Source organism: Saccostrea cucullata, unplaced genomic scaffold, assembly GCF_032062105.1.
Source record: "Saccostrea cucullata isolate Sc308-1 unplaced genomic scaffold, CSIRO_AGI_Scuc_v1 ctg6715, whole genome shotgun sequence".
Taxonomy (NCBI): domain Eukaryota; kingdom Metazoa; phylum Mollusca; class Bivalvia; order Ostreida; family Ostreidae; genus Saccostrea; species Saccostrea cuccullata.
The window spans coordinates 6,687-13,372 of NW_026930222.1; positions in this window are offsets into that span (position 1 = coordinate 6,687).

Below are 6,686 nucleotides of genomic sequence, written 5' to 3' on the forward strand. Positions count from 1 at the left end.
TAGTTTTTCTTGCTGATACAAATGATACTACATGCCTGAATATATTTGTATACTAGTATTCTTGCCTTTTAATAGTTGAATTTTTTTTTATTTCTTTGGGTTATTGTTTATTTCTTCCTCAAATGGACTTCACTTCTCCCATAGTTTTATTTATTACATCCGATGCATAAGCAACCCTTTTCTGAAGAATGGTGCTTAGCCTGTAAGCTATTACAGAGATCTAAACAATGTCCCTGGCAATATGCAATAGCTACCACGGGCAGTTTAAAACCTGGGGGAGGAAAATAATTTACAGTTACTTTTGAAACGAATACATAATTATCTCACCAGCATGTCATTGTGCAACAAAGTCATCAGCATTTTATTTGTCCTTTGAACGGGTGAAACGTTTTGAATGGCACTCTTATCGATGAATTTTACACTAAACCACAGGTCTAGCTTTATTTACCCACCGTTTCATCGTAAAACCTAGTTAGAACAATCTAACTGTAAACCGGGTCCGTAGGACAATATCATTTTAACGATAGAACATTCTATCTACGTAAAACCGGAAGTGCGAGTTCGTAAATTTGAAATCTCGATCCCGACTCAAATTTGACATCGGAAAGAAAAAAAATTGTTTTATTTTTTTCTAAAAATTCAAAACCTTGAGCGGAGGGTTTGTAAAACTGAAAATAAAATAAATCCTGGCCTTAAATATGTAATTAGATCATTAGCATATTAACCAGGAGCAAAGGATAAGATGTTCAAAGAATTCATGCATTTCATTAAATAATCATTAGAGCCCCACCCTAAAACAAGAACTCCTGACCCTGGGGCCATCAAATTCACAATTTTGGTAGAGGCACTCTTGCTTATCATAACTATGTACTTAATTAGTTTATTTAATACCCAGGAGCAGAGAAGATTTTCAAAGAATTCATGTATTTTCACTTTATAATCAATAGAGCCCCGCCCTAACACCAGAACCCCTGACCCTGGGGCCATAAAATTCACAATTTTGGTAGAGGCACTCTTGCTCATCATAACTATGTACTTAGTTGGTTTATTTAATACCCAGGAGCAGAGAAGAAGATTTTCAAAGAAATAATGCATTTTCACTAACTTCTTATTTAGCCCTGCCCTAGCACTAGAACCCCTGACCCCAGGGCCATGAATTTCACAATTTTTGTAGAGGACTCATTGTTGATTACAATCATGCAAACAGTTTGACTGCTTGATGTCCAGGAGTAAAGAAGAAGATTTTTAAAGATTGCACTAATTTTAGTGGTTTTGGCCCCACCCCTCAGGCCCCAGGGGGGCAGGGATCATGAAATTCACAATTTTTGTTTCCCTTCACCCATAGAAGCTTTGTGCCAAATTTGGTTGAAATTGGTTCAGTGGTTGCAGATAAGAAGCTGAAAATGTTCAAATGTTAACGCACGACGACGGACGAAAACAGATAGCAATAGGTCACCTGAGTTTATTCAGGTGACCTAAAAATAGTTAAAGCATGATGATGGGGAACGAGTCGGGTGTGTGGCCGGTAGTACACCCGGCCTCTGAACTGATAAGTAAAATTTGACAATGGTATTTATGGGAAAATGAACAATGAGTTAAAAATGACAGGTGTTGACAATGAGTTAAAGTGATACAATGAACAAATAATTAAATGCTTTGATGACATGGACAAAAAGAAGGCCGATAATTAAATAATTGCATAATGTTTGTTTAAGTGATAAAAAGGTCTTTGGGCATAAACACTCTGCCCCTTTGGTGTCCGACAAGTGTCACTTAGTAATTAAGTAAAGAATCAGAAATTACCTATGAGAAATATTATGTCAAAATACAAACTTTCACATAAAATAATTTTAGAATATAAAAAATAAAAATTAAATATAACATTTAGAGTCCAAAATGAATTATATATAAAACAGTCATTTTCACACGGTGATAAATCTCTCAGACAATTCAAAATCAAGCCAGTTTTTATCGCGCGCCTGTAGAATTTGGTAGAGGCGACTATAAAGGGTTGAGAAGTGTATAAAATATATAGATATAAGTAATGGTCGTTTTAGAGGACACTGCACCAATAGTTATTAATTATAACATGTTAATGGTTGCTCTTTTAGAAAATTTAAGGTTTAATTTTTAATTAAAATGAAATATTACAAAAGAGCCCAGAGGTATGTAATGTATATTATATATGCTTCATCTTCCCCCAACTTTAAAACATATATAGCCAATCTAATACATACATTTGATATTGCATAAAATCGGAGGTTATATTTGACTTTTATTAAATGATAAGGAATTTTGGTGCTTCCTGATTGGTCTAGACGCCATTTACTGGTGTGTACCTCAGAGTGAGTTCACCTCAAATGACGTTCTGGGAGGTTTATTCGGGTTTTCCCTCTCGACCAACCATAGATGTGCTTACAGCTTTTTCGACCAATCAGATTGCGTGTTTCAAAGCATGTGTCGGTGTGAATGTAAACATGTCAGACGCCATTACCAAAGAGATTACGAACTTTTGAAAGTAAATGGTTGAGTATTTATTGTTTATTTATATTGTTTTTAACTTCTTAATTAATATTTGTTTAGCTGTTGAAGTATAAATCAACATGTAAAGAGTGTAATTATACTTTACATTATGGATGTTTATATTTGATGGAGACAAGAATGAAAGAGTCAGCAGTGTTGTAAAATTCCTCATCATTTAATAAAAATGTCAACCAATACCTGACCAGGTCTGTATAGTCACGAGTAGACCTCATCAAAAGTCAATAATTGTATAATAGTTACTTGTGTATAAATATGAAAAATCAGCAGTAGTGCATTTCCGTAAATGAGGATCCCGCAGTGATTTCCAGTTTAAACTCAACGATAATATTCTACAATACAGGTCGGATTACAAATATCTTGGTGTTATATTCCATGAAAAGCCTAGTTTCTAAAATAATGCCGATACTTTGTCAAAAGCAGGTGGACGTGCTTTCGGAGGGATGGTTTCCAAAATTCGTCCATATAAAGAAATAGGGATTTCAACTTTCGAAAAAACTTTTTCTGAATTGTATAGCACCCGTTTTGGACTATTGTAGTGAAATATGGGGTCTTCGAAATTATCACTGCATTGAGATAGTACAGAATCGCGCACTTCGTTACTACTTTGGGTTCACAGATTTACACCGATACCAGCATTACATGGAGAATTCGGTTGGAAGCTGCCTTTCCATAGACACTGCACTAACGCTGTAACCTTTCTTTTAACAAATTTTCCTAGGCAGACGTCAAAATATTTATACCTTTCATACATGCACAGGCAATCTCTGTTGTATAAAAAACGTGCATGCTTAATATTTGTGTATATATTTCATATATTTTGTTAAAAGTGACATTAGATATAGGTCCGATGGGCCGGGTGTGTGGATATTAATTACATGTATTTACATGTTTTTCATTGTACTGTATAACACATGTCACTATAATAAACAATTTACTTACTTACATACATATTTTTGGGAAGGGGTGGGTCACTACTTGAGATATCATGAATTACAGTAATCTGCAATGGGTACTTAAAAAACAGTCGAATGTCAACGCCAGTTTTCACTTGATTTTAACTGAATAATTAGCTCAAAATTTCGTAGAACTAAAGTAACCTTATGCTTATGTTTATGCTTAACATGCTATGCAGTAAAAACCGTTTTTATTGAATGTTCACCATTATTTTACACTTCTGATATTTTCATATCAGCTACCACAAAATGTGCAATTTTGCATGACAGCATGTTTTTTGTATACACAAATGTATAATAAACAAGAAATGACTCGTGTCATGATCAGTCGGTGAATTCTTGAATTTATGTGTATATCATCGTTTAGGCTGAAACTCCGATAGGTGGGAGAATATCCCTATAACCAATATATTTTCAAAGGTGTGAAACCTGAATTTGAAACCCCTGATTTGATTGACAGGTCAGCTACCTGTGCTACATAATAATCTGAATTTGCATGCTTTGAAGACACATGCGTCAAACACTTTCGTGTACATGTACCCGCCTTGTAAACACTCGGAAAAACTGATAGAGTTTGCAGGGACCCATATGTTTTCTAATTATTTTCATTTATTCCTTTTGTGTAATGGAATTGCTTTTTAATAAAATTTAAAGCATAAACTATACAATTTAAATATAGAGACAAAAAATGAAAATAAAAAACCGAAATCGCTGATTTCTCGGAAATACGGCGTTTAATGGGCATGTGCTGATTTTGAATAAAACAAAATTGCCACTTAGATAAGGAGTATAATCCGTGCTAAAAATTCATCTTATATGATTTTTTGATAGATAATTAAAGGTTTTGATCTAAAATATGCGATAGCATTAGAGATATAATTGATTAAAACCGCAGAACTGTAGCTTTATGGTTTTATATAATATTAAGATTTTACCATAAAGCTACAGGTCCCACAATGAAGAAAAAAAGATTTTTTTCGCAATCTGTCAATTGGGAGAATTTATCCACTATCCAACATAAGTACATTATCTATCTTTTCCCCATAGTTCTAGACACATTAAAAAAATATTTTCAATGAAAATTTTGTTGGTTTTTATTGTTCTAAAATCATATAAGTTTATGATTTTTCTAAATGTTAAAAGATTGAAGTGTCATTTATCATGAATGCACCCATCATCACATTATCAAAACTCAGAGAAATAAGGTATTGTGAAAGTTTTCATGTCTTTTTTTTTTAAATGAAAGATGAATTTGGTGTTGTTTTTCGGATAAACCAAATTGAATGATCTTTCTTAATATAGAAAAATATAATCTCAGAAAGCAAAAAATATAATAAATTCAAAACTGCTTTAATTTTATAAACCATATTTTAAACTCAATAAATTGATAATGGTTTATTCTCCTAAATGACCATATATTTTTTATTTTGTAATGAAGGATGACAACTTTGATGTTGCTTTCTTGTCAAAGCATGATCTTTCTAAATATTAAAAGATTTAAAGTAAAAAAAAGCCAAAAAAAAAATTATTTCAAAGAATGCTTCCATCATCATGTTAATTGGAGTAAATCGATAATGGTGTGTTCCCTTAAATGGCCATATCTTATTTCTTTTTAAATAAATAAAGACAAATTTGGTATTATTTTTCTTGTTAAAGCATGATCTTTCTAAATATCAAAAGATTTCAAGTCAAAAAGCAAAAAAAAATAAAAAAATAAAAAAATAAAAAAATTTTTTTTTCCAAGAATGCTCCTATTATCATTTTGAATATGGTATGTTCCCTTAAATGGCCATATCTTTTTTATTTTCAAATAAATCAAAACAAATTTGATTTTATCTTTCTTGATAAAGCATGGTTTTTCTAAATATTAAAAGATTTCAAGTCAAAAAGACAAAAAAAAAGATATATTTCCAAGAATGCTTTCATTATCATGTTGAACGGAGTAAATTGATAATGGCGTGTTCCCTTAAATGGCCATATCTTTTTTATTTTCAAATAAATAAAAACAAATTTGGTATTATTTTTCTTGTTAAAGCATGATCTTTCTAAATATTAAAAGATTTCAAGTCAAAAAGCCAAAAAAAAAAAAAAAAAATTCTTTACAAGAATGCTTTCATTATCATGTTGAAAAGAGTAAATCGATAATGGTGTGTTCCCTTAAATGGCCATATCTTTTTTTATTTTCAAATAAATGAAAACAAATTTGGTATTATTTTTCTTGTTAAAGCATGATCTTTCTGAATATCAAAAGATTTTAAGTCAAAAAGCCAAAAATAAATAAAATAAATAAAAAAATAAAAAATATTTCCAAGAATGCTTTTATTGTCATGTTGAATATGGTGTGTTCCCTCAAATGGCCATATCTTTTTCATTTTCAAATAAATGAAAACAGATTTGGTATAATTATCTTGTCAAAGCAAGATCTTTCTAAATATAAAAAGATTTCAAGTCAAATAGCAAAAAAGAAAAAAAAAATATATATATATTTCCAAGAATGCTTCCATTATCATGTTGAACAGAGTAAATCGACAATGGTGTGTTCTCTTAAATGGCCATATTTTTTTTTTCTTCAAATAAATGAAAACAAATTTGGTTTTATTTTTCTTGTTTAAGTATGATCTTTCTATTAAATATTAAAAGGTTTCAAGTCAAAAAGCCAAAAAAAAAAATTATTTACAAGATTGCTTCCATTATCATGTTGAACGGAGTAAATCGATAATGGTGTGTTCCCTTAAATGGCCATATCTTTTTTATTTTCAAATAAATGAAAACAAATTTGGTATTATTTTTCTTGGTAAAGCATGATCTTTCTAAATATTAAAAGATTTCAAGTCAAAAAGCCAAAAAAAAAAAAATTCTTTACAAGAATGCTTCCTTTATCATGTTGAACGGAGTAAATTGATCATAGTGTGTTCCCTTAATTGGCCATATTTTTTTTATTTTCAAATGAATGAAAACAAATTTGGTATTATTTTTCTTGTTAAAGCATGATCTTTCTATTAATATTAAAAGGTTTCAAGTCAAAAGCCAAAAAAAAAAAATTCTTTACAAGAATGCTTTCATTATCATGATGGACGGAGTAAATCGATAATGGTAAGTTCCCTTAAGAGGCCATATCTTTTTTATTTTCAAATAAATAAAAAGAAATTTGGTATTATTTTTCTTGTTAAAGCATAATCTTTCTAATTA